The sequence below is a fragment of the Colius striatus genome, chromosome 1 (genome assembly GCF_028858725.1).
Source record: "Colius striatus isolate bColStr4 chromosome 1, bColStr4.1.hap1, whole genome shotgun sequence".
Taxonomy (NCBI): domain Eukaryota; kingdom Metazoa; phylum Chordata; class Aves; order Coliiformes; family Coliidae; genus Colius; species Colius striatus.
In genome coordinates, this window is record NC_084759.1 from 126,674,670 (window position 1) to 126,692,003 (window position 17,334).

The 17,334-nt window shown below is 40.7% G+C and overlaps 1 protein-coding gene across 4 annotated transcripts in view; it reads left to right on the forward strand.

Annotated features, from left to right (window-relative positions):
• Nucleotides 1-17,334, forward strand: part of PRR5 (proline rich 5) — a 106,153-nt gene that overhangs the window by 29,835 nt on the left and 58,984 nt on the right. The window contains exon 2 of one of the 4 annotated variants that reach the window (XM_062006925.1): nucleotides 5,366-5,501. The exons of 2 other annotated variants lie outside the window; for them this stretch is intronic. The gene's annotated coding sequence lies outside the window, so the exon portion shown is untranslated. Of the gene's footprint in view, nucleotides 1-5,365; nucleotides 5,502-17,334 lie in introns of those variants that run through there. One more of the 4 variants, XM_062006948.1, reaches the window with a different exon arrangement.

Below are 17,334 nucleotides of genomic sequence, written 5' to 3' on the forward strand. Positions count from 1 at the left end.
TTACCTGAAGCTTTAATGTTTTCCTGAAATCACTGTGGGGTGTTGACTTTCACATGAGACTTGTAAATAGGTGGCCTGTAAAATCAGGGCACTAATAGATCAAATTTAGCTTCAAGTGATGCATGTTATAAATAGGATTTTCCAGTCTTTTCCTGCTGATATGGTTGAATGTTTTTCCTAATTTTCATGAAAGTAGAGTCATGGCAGTACAGAAGGATTTTAAAATCTAAGTCTATAAAGATGAGAATTCAAGGAGCACCACTGTTGGCATGTTTTTTGATCTCTTTTGTTAAGTTGCAGTTTGGAAAATGTGTTACTGTTCTGCCTCTACAGTTAAACACACAGCCTACTTGCAGTGTGAGAATGCTGTCAGTGATGCAACTGCTTTTGCAAGCATTGCTTATGGGATGTTTTCACTCATCTGAATACAAATGAAACTTGGGGTGCTATGAAATCCAGTTCATGAGGTGCTTTCTGCAAAGAAGCGCATCACCACCTTTGTCTGTGCAAGAATGCTTATAGTAATCTCTGTGCCACTTGTCCATGCCATCAATTAATCGTTTCATTTAATAATTGCTCTAGCTGAAGTAAAGACTGAGAGGGGTTTTAAATTCAAATTGCTGAGAGTTTTGAGTGTGGAGAGAGGTTTCGAGTGTGGAGAAAGCCATAATCTGAGATAAGAGAGGAGATACTTTTGTACTTTTAGACTAGATTAAGCCTGTAATTAGCCCTTTAAAGTTCCACTTTTGGTACGGTCTAGCTTTTTTTCTTTATCTCTATGGAGTTGAATTTGACACTTTTTAATGCAGAGCTTTCTATAACTTTTTCATCATCTGGTTTCCTTTGGAGTAACACCAAGGATTTTCAGAAGAAATTACTGCCTGTACGTTTCTATCTTCATAAGTTTATGTCCTCAGAGATACAAAAGCACATTAAGTGTCATAGCAGAAAAGACACTCAGCAATACCTGCATCAGAAACAAGACTGTCATAAAAAAAAAAAAATCAGCATTAAAAACAATCTTAGTATTTGTCTGAGGTACAATGTTGCTTCAGAGAAAGTCAACAGGGACTTTCCTATCCATTTCTGTAACCAGAATTCATCAGAATTCATCCTTTAGTTGTGATTTGAATTTCTAGTATGAGCTTTAATTCCATTAAAGGGTTTTTTAAAGGAGAAAGATCAGTGAAGTATAAAGCCCAGAAGACATACTGCCATCTTTTTATCTCTGACAGAAAAAAAGAAAAAAATATTTTATATTTGCAAATCTTTCACAAGTCTGAAAGAAGAGTGGACCAAAGTGCATGGGTATAGCACAGGCTCAAACCCCTTGTTTTGCTTGTTGGGACCAGTTGTAGACTGGCTTGTTAAACAGATGGGGAGGGGAAAGCCAAGAGCACAAATGGCACTTGCTTCGTAGACTGAGATAGGGCTTAGCTAGCCCAAAGGAAAATCTGCATGTATGTAACTCAAGGAACAAAGCCAAGAGTACAGATGGTGCATTTTATATCCATGTCTTTTCACTTCTTTCTTCCCATGCACTTTCTTCCACGCTTCTGGTTGACTGAACTGAGCCTGCAAAACTCAATGTAATGACCAAGCCTTTGCAATTTCCAGCCATTGATGCTCTTTCCGGCCAGTACAGCCCCAAGTTAAAATCTTACTGTAGAAAAAAGCCCATAATGGTGCTGCTCTGGGTTTTCACATGACAGACTTTAATCATGTCAGCTTACCAGGCTGATTGTAGTTTAATTGCAATCACCATTTCCAGCCTGTGTGTTGATTCTTGGCTTGCACCTTTGTGGATTGCAGTCACTGAAATGATAGAGCTTATTTACTGGCCATTCATAGCTGAATTGAAAGACATATGCAGTAATACCCAAAATTAGAGTCTGTGTGACTGATTTCTCTGGCCGTAACTGGCTGAGCAGTAGGTGTAAGTGGGGCAACTGTGTCGGCTCCACTGAAGTACTGGTTTATGGCAGCTCTCATTGCCAGTCCTGAGGAGGAACTGTCATTTCCTTTACTGAGCAGGTTCATGTTGTATGAGAAATGAATTTTGATCACCCTCACAAATAAGTTAAAAAATAGCCACTTAGAAAGGAGGGCAGTTATATTAATGTATTATTTATAATGCATCTGTGACGCATGAGCCTGTGTTTTACCCTATATTTTTGGATGTTCTCTAGCATTTGGACAACTAACCTCCCTGCAAGAAGTAACGTTTTGTATTTGAACAAATTCCAAGTGGCATCACCGGCTGTGCTACACCTTTTCCTCCTCTGCCTCACGTGCAGAATATACCTGGAAATTACACTGCCCTGCAGCTCGAGAGAAGTTTGAGCTGAGTCTGGATTTGTGGCAGCTTTGGGGTCCAAAAAAACCCTCTGGAGATGTGTTTCTTTTCGTGCTGGTCAGGATGTCTCTAAAGCTACAACATGATGGTTATGCCTGCAAATGTATTTTGGGTCGTTCACAGTGATTCTCCTCAGAGACTTGCATTGCTGCTTTCCCTACAGTGACGTGGCTGGAGGAGTAAGTGGTATGTTCCTGAGAATACTGGAAAGCAGTTCTGAAATTCTGCCTCTGGGAACCGTCTGGTTAAAGCATGATATCAATACTTGACAACAAAAGGCTATATGAATTCTTCATTTGCTTTACCTGCCAAAATAGCATAGTGATTGCTCAGCTGGTGTGAGGAGTATGCTTAATTACAGTCTCTGGAAAGTTCTGTGCAACAGCATCATGAGTTGTTTTTGTTGTTTTTTTTTTTTTTTTCAGGCATTCTCTTTCTCCTTTTCCCCAGAACCTAAAAATAGTTTAAGATGTACAGGTTATTAGATGAAAGCAAGATAAATGTTATTCACAAGATTGAAAAATGTAATAATCTCTACTTCATACATGTATTGACAGAATAGCTGAGCTTTGATCTTCAAAGTTAGGTTGATTTAAATGAAAAAGGCAGTGGAGTTTTATTCTGAAATAACCCCTTCAAATCCTGAAGAATAGCACTCTGATGTTGGTTCATTATCTTGGCTAATCAAATTATCACAGGTTAAAGGCAAAACAGAGGATTTTTTGTGTCTGATAGCATAAAAATGTCAAAGCCAAATCTCCAAGCAAAACACTACTTTCATACCCATAAGCATCTAGCCTTTTGAGAACCAAGTAGCTATTATTACACTTTCTGCCCATGGTATCTCTCTAAAATCAGTGAGATGTCAGATGTAAGTTAAATCAGAAGACTAAGAATCTTCTTCATTTTGTCTTTTTAGCAGGGAAGGGAAAAAAAAGCTAAAGTTCACCACAACCTATTATTTTAGAGACGTACTTTGATAGCGTCCACTTCCAGCTAAGATCAGTTGAGCATAGCTTTTGGAAGATGGTCTCCTGACCATGCTAGCCATTGTGGCAGATGCTCCTAATACAAAGTTGGGTATGTCAAGAAAGCTCTACTGTGATACAGCTTGCTTTGCTTAAAGCATTTTTTCCTATACTTGTACAACATCTATCCGTGTCCACAGGAGTTTCTGTTGGTATAGCATGTTTTTATCCACTGTGCTATGCTCGTATTTTGCGTTTTTTTTCTCTACATCGCTCACTTCAAATTTGTTCATGTGTCATCTCCGAGATGCACGCATGTCACTGAAAAGGTCGCTTTCACTACCTTTCCCCCAGGTAGTCAAAATATCAGTTCATGGCTCCGTAGCGTACAAGCTGCAGGTAATTTCTCTCATTCTGCATGCTGTCAGCTGAGCTGCTTATGTATGTGCTCCTTAACGCATTGCAGTCAAAATGCACTGACTTCGCACAGCACAGTTATTTAAACTAACACCTCTGATTTTGACTAAAATAAGTGGTAACAGAATGGAGCTCGCACCCAGAAAGCAGACAAAAGGTGGGAGTAGAAGGGGATTATTTAGTTTTCTCAAATGTAGGAAAGATGAACCTTGAAATATATATATTTTTAAACACATGCAGTTATTTACATCCTTGACAAGTGGGTATGAAATACCACAAAACAAAAGCAAGAGCAGTTTCTACTCAGGGTAAGGACATCTATTCCTAGTTAAATGTAACTGTGTGTTAGAGCTGGTACTAATGACTGTGCAAATTGCAAGGCATAAAGAACTATATTCAAAATCATAGAATCATTGAATGGTAGGGTTGGAAGGGACCTTTAGAGATCACCTAGTCCAACCCTCTGCAGGAGCAGGTCCACCTAGATCAGGTCGCATAGGAACACATCCAGGCGGGTTTTGAAGACCTCCAGGGAAGGAGACTCCACACTCTCCCTGTTTTTCATATGTTTAAATGCAACTTTTTGTGTTGCAGCTGCATCCCATTACCCCTTGTCCTGTTGCTAGATGCCATCAAAAAAAGGGATGTCCCAACCTCCTGACACCCACCATTTATATATTTGTAAATATTAATAAGATCCCCCCTCAATCTCCTCTTCTCCATACTAAACAGCCCCAGTTCCCGCAGCCTTTCCTCATAAGGAAGATGCTCCAGTGCCCTGATCATCTTGGTGGCCCCGTGCTGGACTCTTGTCTAGCAGTTCTCTGTCCCCCTTGAGCTGAGGAGCCCAGAACTGGACACAGGACTCCAGATGAGGCCTCACCAGGGCCGAGTAGAGGAGGAGAAGAACCTCCCTTGACCTGCTGGCTACACTCTTCTTGATGCATCCCAGAATGTAGATAGACATATGTGTGAATACCTCTCTATATATGTATAGATTTTTTTTTTCCTAATAGTGTTTTGTATTTATTGACTCATACATTGTGAAAGTGCTTGTACTGGGGTTAGAAGTCCCATAATTATAAATTCTGTGCTGCACTAAGATGCCTACATGGGGGTTGTTTATTGTGTCATCTTGGAGACTTCAAGACCAGCTCGAGACAAGCAATGATATTACAGCCATCATTTGAAGCCCTAAAGAAAGAAGTTCCAGTATTTTGAAATGATGCATTCAAGACTTTTCTGGACTTTATAGGACAGCTGCTCTCCAAAGGGGATCACTGCATATCATGCATTATATTTCAGACCTTTTTCTGTCATCCCTTTAGTACTGGAACACAGAACTACTTGCACTGTGTGTGCTCATTGAAGCTCTTATCCTCTTTAGTGGTATGTGTAGCTTTTAATGTTGGTGTCAGTACATCACTCCTCCCAAAGAAAATAAAATAGAAAAAAGTGTAAGAAGAAATGTTTAATTCTGTCAGTGATGAGGTAGAACAGCCTGATTGTTATGCTTATTCTACTTCTGCATGTGTCATGTATGTGCTTATTAGCACACTTTTGAGAGAGAATTCCTAGAATAGCAGTATTTGCAATACTACTTTTTGTTCATCTTTTGTTGCAGAGCTGCCAATTTTGCAAGGACCTGACTTTTTTCAACCAAATTGTATCGCCTGACAAGAATTTTCACATGACTATTGGAAACCTGCTGCAGTCTTCCCTATTTTCTATTCAGTCCTATTTCCTTCTCCCTTTAGCAGGTAAGCATGTGTTTCTGCAACACTACTTGCAAATGTTTCCCATTTCAGACACCTGGAGAGTTCATTTTGTTGGACTCACTAGGGTTAACATCTCTCTTCCAAAATTTCCCACAGAACTCGCTGCATTTTCTGACATAGAAAAATAACTGAATAACAATGCAGTACTTTGGGATTTTTAGCATCAGCTCACGTCAGTCTATATCCCTCTAGCTTCGGTGCAGCTTAAAAAAATGGTAGGCATGAACTTTTAGCTGTGAATTTATGTACAGCTGAATCAAGATTGTGAGCAAGCAATATAGAAAATTGCTTGAATTTCTGCTATCTGTGAAGAGCCTCTAAATAACTTTATGTCCTTGAGAGAAAAAAAAAAAAATGGGAGTAGAGAGACAGAATGGGTGATGCAAAAACCTTGGGTGTTACCCATCACGGCAACCTCGAGCTGAACAAGGGGGTTCAGCTACCATTCATCAAGATCACAGTCAGACAGCTGTTGCAGAAAGAGATTAAGCCACCCTGGCTGACTGTGCCCTGAAGCATATGAGGAATTTTCAAATGACCTATATATGATAGATGTACACGTGGGTGTGGCAAGAAGCGCCACCCAACAGCTGAGCAGTGGTAGTGTCTTACACAGCTGCGGATATTTCTGCAGAGGTGCTTGGCACAACCCACCAGAGTTCCTTCATATTCATTGCTACGATTGGATCCACATTTGCGATTCAAGGTTTTTAGGAAGGAGGAAATTTTGTACAGATTTCTTGAAATCACTTTCAGTAAATGCTAGTCATGAATGGAGAGTGTGTAAGGGGGTGTGCGTTTACGTGAAAATAAATGTGCTTAACGTACATCTGTCCTTGATGTTGTTCTGCTTTTCTTTTAACATTATCATCACATGTAGTAGCTCTTATTTTTTTTTCAAAGCAACTTAGGGATTTTCTTGGAAAACAGTTACGAGTTTCCTCCTACAAAAGAATTTTCTTTCTGAACATATTAAGAGACTTATTTTTCTCTCAAAGACTTATTTACTTAGCTGCAGAATCTCACCTCTGCCATGGCTTCAATTTTTTTTTTTTTCTGTGTTTTTTTTTTTTTAAGCAGAGAGATCTTTCCTAAAGGATTCACTCTTAAAAACTAATGTTTGAATTTACTTCACAGTAACACATGTTTCTCAGTTTGTATCAAGTGGTAAATGATGGCATTTCCTATTCCACACTTCTTCATTGCAGTGGTAGCTGGATTTCGCTACAGTGGTTACTTGGTCTCATCTCAGGCTGCAGGGGTCAACGGTCCCCTATATTCTGCAGCTCTCATCAGGGCCTCACATAATCAGGTGCAAGGCTGTGATCTACAGCAGAATTTAGCTTGGTCTGTAAACTAGGCACAGATGTTTAAAAGTGAGAGAAATAATTTTCACTTGTGCTGCACTGTTTTCCCTAAGGATTTCCCAGGAGTTGTTAGGTACTGCCTCTCTGGACTCCCTGAGAAGTGAGGCAGCAGTATCAGTAGCAGAGAGGGGGTATTGTACAACAGGAATTTGCTAGGCTCAGGTTATAAAGAGTATGGATGGGGGCATAGCTTTTCTCCTTAAAAATAATTGCTCTGGAAAAACTGAGGGAAGAATCAGGGTATAACTCAATCAGAGAATCCCTGACCATGTTATTTCAAGCATACTCAGAAAATTTCTGTTCCTGAACTTTACTACCTTTTCTAAAACAAATACCCATATCTACTCTTAACTAAGTTAGCAGTCTACCAACTAATCTGTTACTAAACATGAGTTCTGTCAGCAGCAAGCTCAAATACAGCTTCTAGTAGGCTTCAGCTGCTGGGAGCAGAACTGAAATCTGCTATAATACTTCACTGAAGCATTTTGAAAAGTTCACTTTGAACACTCCATCTTTGTTTTGTTTCTTGTTAAACTTTTTATTCTTAGTGTTCTAAATAATTGCCCATCAGAGTAACCATAGACATGTGCATGCCTTCTCTTTCTAGCAGAGCATTTGCAAACTATCCCATTGTAAACTGTTTATAGATTACTATGTAAACTGTAAATTTACTATGAAGGACAGAGATCAGAGTTACCACCACTCCAGGAGGCATTATTAGACATTATGTCTTGAGCAACTCACTACCCTGACAGAGTGCTGACTGAAAATACCAATGTCCTAGGAAGAAACACTGACTGCTTGCTGCAAACCCAGCATTTTATAACCACTTGAGTTTTATTTCATTGCAAAAGCCATAACTAGCTCGAAATATAATGGACTTTAAGTGATGTTTACAGTTTTGTTGTATTCAAAGTTTGTATTCCAACAGTGTGCATATTTTCACCGTTAATTTTATTATTTGCTCTTCATTGTGGTATGATATAATTTAAAGGTCTTAGGAGTCTGGTCCTATTGTAACAGGGATCATAAAAAATATGTATTGAAGGCTTCAGGCCCCCATTTGTTTACCTCTGCAGGCTGTGATGTTTGTAAACAGTTGTACACAGATTCTACTTTCTGAGTGTGTCCCATATTATTGAATGGAAATGTCACAGATTTCAAATCCAGCACATACAGAAGCCTTGTCATGGCAGAGGCCTAATCAGAAACAGCAAAGTAATGTGTTTGCTATGGTCACGGGGAGACAAAAGTCATTAGGAGAGTGTTGAGATAATAAAGGTTAGCAATGTTCACTATGTCAGAGCTGATTAGCACTCAATCTTTTTGTAATTAGTAATATGAGAATCATAGAATGGTTTGGGCTGGAAGGGACCTTAAAGGTCATCTAGTTCCAGTCCCCCTGCCATAGGCAAGAGCATCTTCCACTAGACCAGGTTGCTCAAAGCCCCATGTAGCCTGGCCTTGAACATCTCTTGCCAGTGGTGGGGCATCCTCAACCTCTCTGGGCAATTTGTTCCAGTGCCTCACCACTCTCACAGTAAAGAACTTCTTCCTTATGTCTAATCTAAATCTGCCTGCTTTCACTTTAAATCCATTATCCCTTGTCCTATCCAGTTCCTGGCAATGTTGTAACTTTGCTCCCTTTTTCTCCTCCTCCAATATAAAGAGGAGAACCTGACAGTATTTTTAGTATTGTTTAATTCTCCTTGCTGGAGTGGGTGTTACTCTTAGTTCAACTCTTCACTAAAATTTCTTCTGATTCCCTAGCCAGAAGATGCTCTTCACCAGCAAATCCCATTTGTCTTTGTCGAAGTTGTCCCATGAAGGCTGTGAACATTTATCCTTTTCTTTCAGTCCTGCAGTGCCTTGAGTTAGCAGCAGACTCTCCTAGAAATACTCCCAATTTAATATCTCACTACTTGAAATACCTACTGAGCTTCTAAACCAAAGATAGCTCCTAAAGGTCCCATCATCTAGGGTCAGAGCATGTATGAGAAAATGAAGCATTCATTAGTTGGGTACCAGATTATTTACACTTGTATCATGATCAGTCAGACAGTAAGAGACTGGGGATGACATCCATCTGATCTAATTTTAGGTATTTACAGCTTTGAAATACTATATCTGAATCTGAACTGCTTGCAGTATGTTCTCCTTATAATGGAGAGAACAGGCACATCTCCAGCATGGCTTTCCTGACTAGGTTTAAATATCCTTTACAGAATGGAATGAAGTGCACCCTGGATGCGCCTAGTTTTCTCCAGCAACTATATAATGAGCTCTAGATTTTCCTGTACTTCTCTACAGAGATGAACATACCACACTCTCTACGTCCATTACATCTTTTTCTAATAGCTAGTGCTGAATGAGCTTAAAAAATGACAGGCCAAGCTAGAGCAACTGAATTTTATCACAAGAGTGTCTTATTTGCATTTTCCAGTTCTGACCTCTCAGGTCACTATGCTGCAGTCACTGCAGTCATGAGTGCCTCGTCTCTCTTCCCAGCTCTTACGGAGAATTTAATCAAAAGGAGGGAATTAGTTGAAATGTTATTTCCAGTTTTCTTCCAGTTAACTTATTTAACATGGCAATAAAGTACAGACAGTAGTAAAGTGGAGATAAAGACATAAATATTCTATCTGTAGATCTATCTAAATGTATGTAAAATAACTATTTAATAGCCGAATCTTTAGATTTATTAGATTTAATATTACTATAAGGAAAGGAAGGTGAAAATGTAGTATCTTTCATTCCTCTTGTTTCCCTATCTCCACACTCCATGCAACCCAAACAAATTTCATAGAGCTAACCAAAGAAGGACAAGTCATCTCACTGAGATCTGAATTAACTTCTGAAAGTTAAATTATGAGGATTACCAAAATAAGGCCTTAAGTCACATGGCTGGAATAAAAAATCATGATGTGGGCTCAAAAATGATTTTTTTTTTTTAAACTTCTTTAGAACTTGTCTTCCCTTTGAACTCAGCACTGAACATTAATGACTAGATAGCATTTCATAATAAAGGTGTAAGAAAAGTGCAATGCAGGTGGGTCCTGGTTGTATTTTCATTAAGCCTCTTAACTAAGGCTTAACTTAAAAATTTCCTATGCATTACATGTTGGCTATGAAAGTTTAGTGCCTGTCATAGGGAAGGACAGTTATGCAATATTCAGGATTCAGCCTTTAAAAATAAGGCTCCTGTACCTTTAACATTGCTGGTTAGCAATAATAGAGTTGGAAAGCCTTTTTGAAAAAAAAAATCTTCAAAATATTTGAACCAAGATTTTTCTGTGGAGAACATTATGTAGGAAGCAACACACTGCAGTAAACAAACTCTGAAACTTCCTATTTTATTCCAGCAGAATTAAGTTTAGATGTGTTTATGTTTCAGATGAAATGATAAATTCTTATACTAAACAAACCAAGGAAACTCAAATGTAATCAATGAACCAAAAACCTGCATATAAAAAGCCATTTATCTTTATGGCAGTGTCAAAAATGCAATTCTAGATACTCTCCTTCCTCAGAATGTTCAAATCTGGATCCAAAACTTTCTGTTGGAGCCAATCTCTAAAGCAGATGACTAACAAAACTAACCTAATCATGCACACATGTATACATATCTCCTTCTTAACATGCAGGCTATTAACTGAGGAATAAGATTGGTTTAGATTTATTTTATGTATAAAGTGATGTGACTCTTTCCTGTCCTCCTCCCTTCTCCCAGTCTGGCCAAGTCTTTGTGCTGGCTCCTACTGTTGCATAAACCAAATATTGCAGAAAGGAAGGTAGCTTTTTGTTTTTATTTAAAGCCAAAAGGTAAAAGTTATCCTTCACTTTGGTTTTTATCACTGTGTTCATCAATCAAGTTAAACAGAGAGTTTAAAAATTGGTGCAAGCAAATGGCATCCATGGTGTCCTTGTGCATTTTATAATTGCATTCAGCTGTGATCACAGTCCCACAGAATAGTTTTTTGTATTTTCTTTCCTTTTGGTATACTTCACTGGTGATTCGCTCCCTAGAGAGGCTGCATCCCTTTCAGGAGAGAGAAAATTCACTGGTTTTATGACCTTTTATTTGTGCAATAGAAATGGCTAAACTCACTTGGAATAAATATGAAGCAAGCCAAAACATTACAAAGGACAAAATTAATTCCAAAACCAACCTTTCCATGTCTTAGGAAAAAAAGGAAAAAGACTTTTTTTTAAAAAAAAGGATTATGTCTCTTTATCCTTTGACTAGTGCCATACAATTTGCAAGCACTAGAATATAACAGCAGGGACTAAAGCTTTATGGGTATGTGTCCTGGGAAAAAGCAGATGGATAGCAAAACTGGAAGACTCGTGGTGCTATGTCCGCTTTTCAGATACATGCCAGGAGGGTGGCGGAGGAGCCCCTGCAGCCCCTTGGAAATGCCTGGATGCCCTGGCTGGTTTGAAACTGCTGATGTTTCTTGCTGCTCCAACTAACTTCACCACCACCGCTTAGGTTCAAAAGAGATGGAGTGAGAAAAGCAGCACTTAAGTACGTTATGCTGTTTTGCCCCCGATTCAATGCTGGACTGTGGAGAACAGAGCAAAAGTAAGAGGCAAGGAGGTTCTGTTGGCTTGCTAGGGATATGAGTGTCCTGTGGGGAACATCTCCTGCATACTGGCCTGAGATTTTTGTCCCTCTCTAAAGGGGGTGACATGCCACTGCTCCTGCAAGCTGCCTGAGGGAGGAGAGGACCCAGGACAGGCCCTGCCTATCATGTTTGCCCTGCTGCCACTGCCCCTCTCATGCCATCTGGAAAACCAAAAGATGGACAGCTTTTATGAAGAAACTCACCATGAGACAGATCAGTGATCAATTTATCCATATTTTGCTCACAGAGCCACTGTCCTTACCATTAGGCAGCTTTCTCTGGCACAAGTAATGGAATCCCTTCTATGATGGTATCAGAAGCAGTAGTATGCATAACCATGCAAAGGAGGCCCCAACAGGTCTTAAAAGGCTCTGTCAATAAGTTAAAATCTGATTAAAAGCAATATGCCTGGAAGGACGTTTTCACAGGCATTGTGGTGCTTTTTTAATTGGCATTTCTGTGTTTTATGTGTTAGTTTTCAGGGCTTCCTCTCCATGCACCCAGTGGTTGGGGGTGCACAGGGCCAAGGCATCAGCCTCTACATTTCTGCGGCCAGGTGACCTGGCCCAGTTTCTCTCCCAGGCGCCCTCATCACCTCAGGTCTTCACTTTTTCAGGCATCATCTATCTGAAACCTGGCATGTGGCTCAGATAGGCTTGAAATTAAAAAAACAAAACCAAGAAAAGGCAGGCTGACACAAACAGGTTTGTCAGTTTAACAGTCAGGGTGACTAAAGGCTACATTTTCTTCCATGAGGCCAAGCTTTAACTGCCCTTCTGTGAGCCTCCCCTGTGACTCACTGAAAATGTTTGGTACCAACCTATTTATAAACATCAAAGTACCTTAAAAGGACTTGAGACAGAGATTTCAGTGTGGAGCTGACCACAGTCCAGTCTTCTCCACTCATAACAAGTTTTCACTTATTTTTTTCCGGTGAAGAAGTATGGTATGCAGGGACTGATTCAAGTGAGTGCTACCTGCAACCTGGGACTACCTGGCCTATGGCATTCTGTATGAAGGAGATATGCATCATAGAAACATGGATCAGGACTTTCAGTACCAGGATCACAGAGGTCCAACAGACCATTTGCAAGCTTTGCTTGAGATAAGTCCTTCAACCTTTCTGCTCCAGAGTGGAAGAGCTCAGTCTGCATGGGCTTTCAAACTAGTGGCCCTGAAGCAGCAAGCCTGAAAGACTCTGAAAGGCTCACAGCTCCAGATGCCATGAAGCCTAAAACTTTTGTGGTCCTAGCAGTTTTCTGAGAGGGGGGGGGGAAAGATAAAAAGAATATTTTTTCCTTTTCCATGCTTTAGAGAACTTGATCAATTTTGTAATGTGAATATAACCCAAGTTTGGAGAACATACCATTGGAAATGACTAAAGAATGCCTGGTGAACAAGAAAAGTGAAGTTGCAAGACTCACCAGAAACAAAAGATAGGAAAGGTAGTACAAAGCTGCTGAAGATTCACAAACCTTCTGAATGACACCTCTGTTCTTCAACCACATCCTTCAGTACCTTGAGGAAGCTGATGTTTATACTGACTTCAGGGAGGGAGGAGTACCTTGACTGCTTACCTAGTTGTTGCTACCTTGTGGAGAAAAAAAAAATCTGGAAGGAAATGCAATGGAATTTGCCTTATCTCTTCTACAATAAGGCATTCCTTCCAGGTGATAAGTCAAAGACTAATATCATAGTGATGTCTGGTTGAAGATTGAGACTGGCTAACGAGCTGGATTGAGGGTGAAGGAGTTTTTCCAAACTTTGCCATGAAATTTTAGCACTCTGAAATAAGTTCTTTCCCACAGTATTCTGAGAAAACAATGATGTGATACATACTGGGAGAGCATAGTGGTGGACCTTCTGACCTGGTGAAATAAAGATTTGATGTAAAATAATTTGTGTTGTGAAGGCCTTTTTACCCTTGCTGTTTCCACTCTCCAGTATCTTTTTGTTAGTGGTGGATTTTATGTTTGTTTTGGTTGTTTGTTTTGTTTTTTTTCTTTGTAGGAGTTGGAAGGGACCTCTAGAAATCACCCAGTTAAACCTCCTGCTAAAAAGCAGGTTCACCTCGATCAGGTCATGCAGGAACGTGTCCAGGCAGGTTTGGAAACCTCCATAGAACGAGACTCTACAACCTCACTGGGTAGGCTGTGCCAGGGCTCCCTCTCTCTCACAGCGAAGTTTTTCCTCATGTTCAAGTGGAACTTCCTGAGTTCCAGCTGTTGCCTCTTATCCCTTGTCTTGTTACTGGACATGACAGAAGAAAGACTCACTCCATCCTCTCAACATCCATCCTTTAGATATTTACAAGCGTTGATAGGGTCTCCTCTCAGTCTTCTCTTCTCCAGGCTAAACAGCCTGAGGTCTAGCAGACTTTCCTCATCACAGAGATGTTCCAGTCCCCTGATCATCTTGGTAGCCCTGTGCTGGACCCTCTCCACAAGTTCCCTGTCCCTCTTCAGCTGGAGAGCCCAGAACTGGACACTGGACTTGAGAAGAGGCCTCAACAGGGCAGAGTAGAGGGGGAGAAGAACCTCCCTCGACCTGCTGGCCACACTCTTCTTGATACATCCCAGAATGCCATTGGCCTTCTTGGCCACGAGGATACATTATTGTCTCATGCTTAGCTTGTTATCAATGGGGACTCCCAGGTCTCTCTCTGGAGAGCTGCTCTCCAGCTGGTCAATCCCCAGCCTGTACTGGTGCATGAGGTTGTTCCTCCCCAGATGCTGAACTCTGCACTTGCCCTTGTTGAACCTCATGAAGTTCCTCTCTGCCCAACTCTCAAATCTGTGCAGCTCTCACTGAACAGCAGCACAAAAGTCTCAGTCTTCAGAGACTGTCTCAACATGTGTGTATGAAAAGATGTCAAAAGGTCCCAAAAGTTCCTAATGAAAGCTCCACCATGTTGAAGGCTGCAGAGTCCAGCTATGCAGGTAGATTTTGCAATGTTGGGTTCCTTAAAATCTCTCTGGTAATTTTTCCATTCAGAAAAATATTCCTGTGATGCCAAGGGAAAATGTACAAATTTTCTGAAAGAATCCATTTATATTGAAGGCCAGGCTTTTGTGAGTTTTACATGACCATAAGATTTGTTCCAGACAGCTATAGTACCATGTGAGTAAGAGCAGCAGAGTCAAAGATCCTGCAAATTTGCAGAGCTCTCTTGCATTGTTGAGTACTGAAGTGCCCTCCCTGACTTATGCACAGGAGGTGGCAGTAATCTCAAGGCATGGTTCATGTTTCCAGCCATTCTCACATTGTCATAAAGAGAACCACACAAGAGATATTTTGGCTTTCAGAGTAAAGGCAGGATATCACTCCTAACTAACAGCTGGCCACCAGTGCAGTTTATTAGAAGCTCAGCTAGTTACCAAAGTGAGTTCTTTATCTTGGTGACCTTCCAAGGCAATCAAGAGCCTTCTTGGAAGACCTTGAATCAGAAATGTTTGGATATAAGAAAAATAGCACTGCACAGCACACAGTTCCGATCTTGCAGGGTTCACAGATTTGGAAGGCTCTGTACCATATATAACCATAGAAGACAGCACTGAGATACTGTAGCTGCTGCATCAAGGTCATAGTGTTCTGGGATCCAATTAAATTATGCAGGATAGGCAATTTAGGAAAGAATTCACATAGAGCTCAGGAAGGAAAAAAAAAAAAAGTCATATGCGTTATGAGCTCACTTACTTTGTAAGATTAATTTTCCACTATCTCATGGTCTTATAATAAGAGCACAAAGTATTTGAAATTATTTTCTTATTGATCAGAACTCTTGAGACCATATAGTTATAGTTTTGACTTCTGTTTAACAGCAAACTTGTGGTCTTGCCTTAGAGTATTCACTGGGTGCAGTGGGTTGTGAATTCAGAGAACAGGTAGCAGTGAAACCTGGAACAGGCATGACTGATGTTCTTGGTAATCCCCTTCCTTCCCTGGAGGTGATGTGAACAAAAAAAGTGATAATTCCACAGATCCTGTGATCCAGACCATTGATCCTCACCTCCTCCAACATAGCCATCATACTCACTGGGATCACTGTGCTATCTTTGATTCCCAGAACCTATAAAGAGATGACAAGGAATGATACTATGACCTAGGGGAATTGCCTTTTGATGGAAAGCTTGATATTTTGGATGTGGGTGTAAAACATCTATACCTATTCCAATTCTCTCCAGTCCTGTCTCCTGAGGGACAAAGATGATGAGCTCCTGTGTGACCTACTCTAGGTGGTCCTTCTCTGGCAGGGGGGTTGAACTAGATGATCTTTCAAGGTCCCTTCCAACCCTTGAGATTCTGTGATTTAGCTATCTACTGTGTTTTAGCAACTGCTTATATTGTTATACTCTGTAAACCAAAAACTTCTGCTGGCAAAGGAGATGGGATTTCATAGATCTTTTCAACAAAGATTGCCTTAGAGGTATTGTTGGATTCATGGCCCATGTTGGAGTAGGGGACTTACTTTCTGCTCAGAGCCCTTCTTCGCTAGCTGAGGTACAAACACTGAGTGAAAAGGATGAAGAACTAAATAAGAGCTTACAGTCCCAACAGGCAAGACAAAGTCTTTGTTCCCTTAGAGCCAGCAGGCAAGTGGTTTGCAGACACTGTGCTAGTACCAGTGCTTTGGTTGCCTTTTATTTTTACTTTATATTTAAAACCTGTGCCTGAGGAAGAATTAGTTAAGCAAGAAAGAAAAAAAAAAAAAAAAAAGGAAGAGGGAGCACGAGAGCAATAGATGATGAGGTAGCAGGAAGAGAGCTAGATGGAAAAACCAAGAAGCTTGAACAGTCGGATACGAAATATCATCTAGCAGAAACTGTGGAAACAAACTAGACATGGATTGCTGCAGTCCAGATGTTCCTTTGCTGAGATGCACATCTGTCTCACTTCTGAGAAAGTCCCTAGGCACATTCATGCTGCTCTGCCCTACACCAAGCAAAACTGGGAAGGGAAGGTCCTGGAAATTGGCCCTGATCCTTTGCAGGCTGCAGTTGTTACAGATGTCCATGTTTGGTGCAAGCCACTGTATCTTCACGGCAGGCAGTGAAACTGAAGCAGCTGCAGCTACTTGCAGGTCAAGTCCGAGGCTTTGTGGGATGTTCTGCACCTGCAGGCATCACTGCAGAAACAATGAGAGGAGAAGAGCATCCCTTTCTAGCTGTAGTCAAAGGACTCCCCTTAGTACCTTCTGCTAGCTTAGGAAGGAGATACTGTCTTGAGAATTTCTTCTTTTCCACAGTGTAAAAGACACAGAAACTGCATGTGTGAGTCCTATGTGCTGTTGAAGAAGCAGAAAGCCTAGCTATGTCTAAAGGGAGGCAACTGTGGTCATGCGGGCACAACTGATCACAGGATGCAGAAGCACAGGAATATGCAGGAGGAGTTTTAGACGTTGGGGAGAGGACCCGGTAAGCCTAGATCCTCTACTTTAAATCAGTGGATAGCTGTGGTGAGGGCAGAAATAAAGCAAAGGCCTAGCACAACCCAGGCTGTCCTGTAACCAGCCTCACTAAACTACAGGCAGAAATTGTCCTTGAGAGTGCCTTTATCTCCAGAGGCTGCAGAGAGTCAGCAGGATGGAGGGGAAAGAGTGTAAATAGTGCCTATTTGGTTTCATACTTTCTTTATTCTCTTTATGCTTTGTTTTCTGATGATAAAGGACCTTTATGTGAATATTGTAGCAAAGGAATTGACGATTCGTAAGATTTGCTACTTCATTTTCCTCTGCTCTTTTCATTTTTTCCTGATAGTTGCATCTCCTCCTTCCTTTCCGCCTTGCCCTTCCTCTGCTGGTGCAGCAGGACGTGCTGTGCC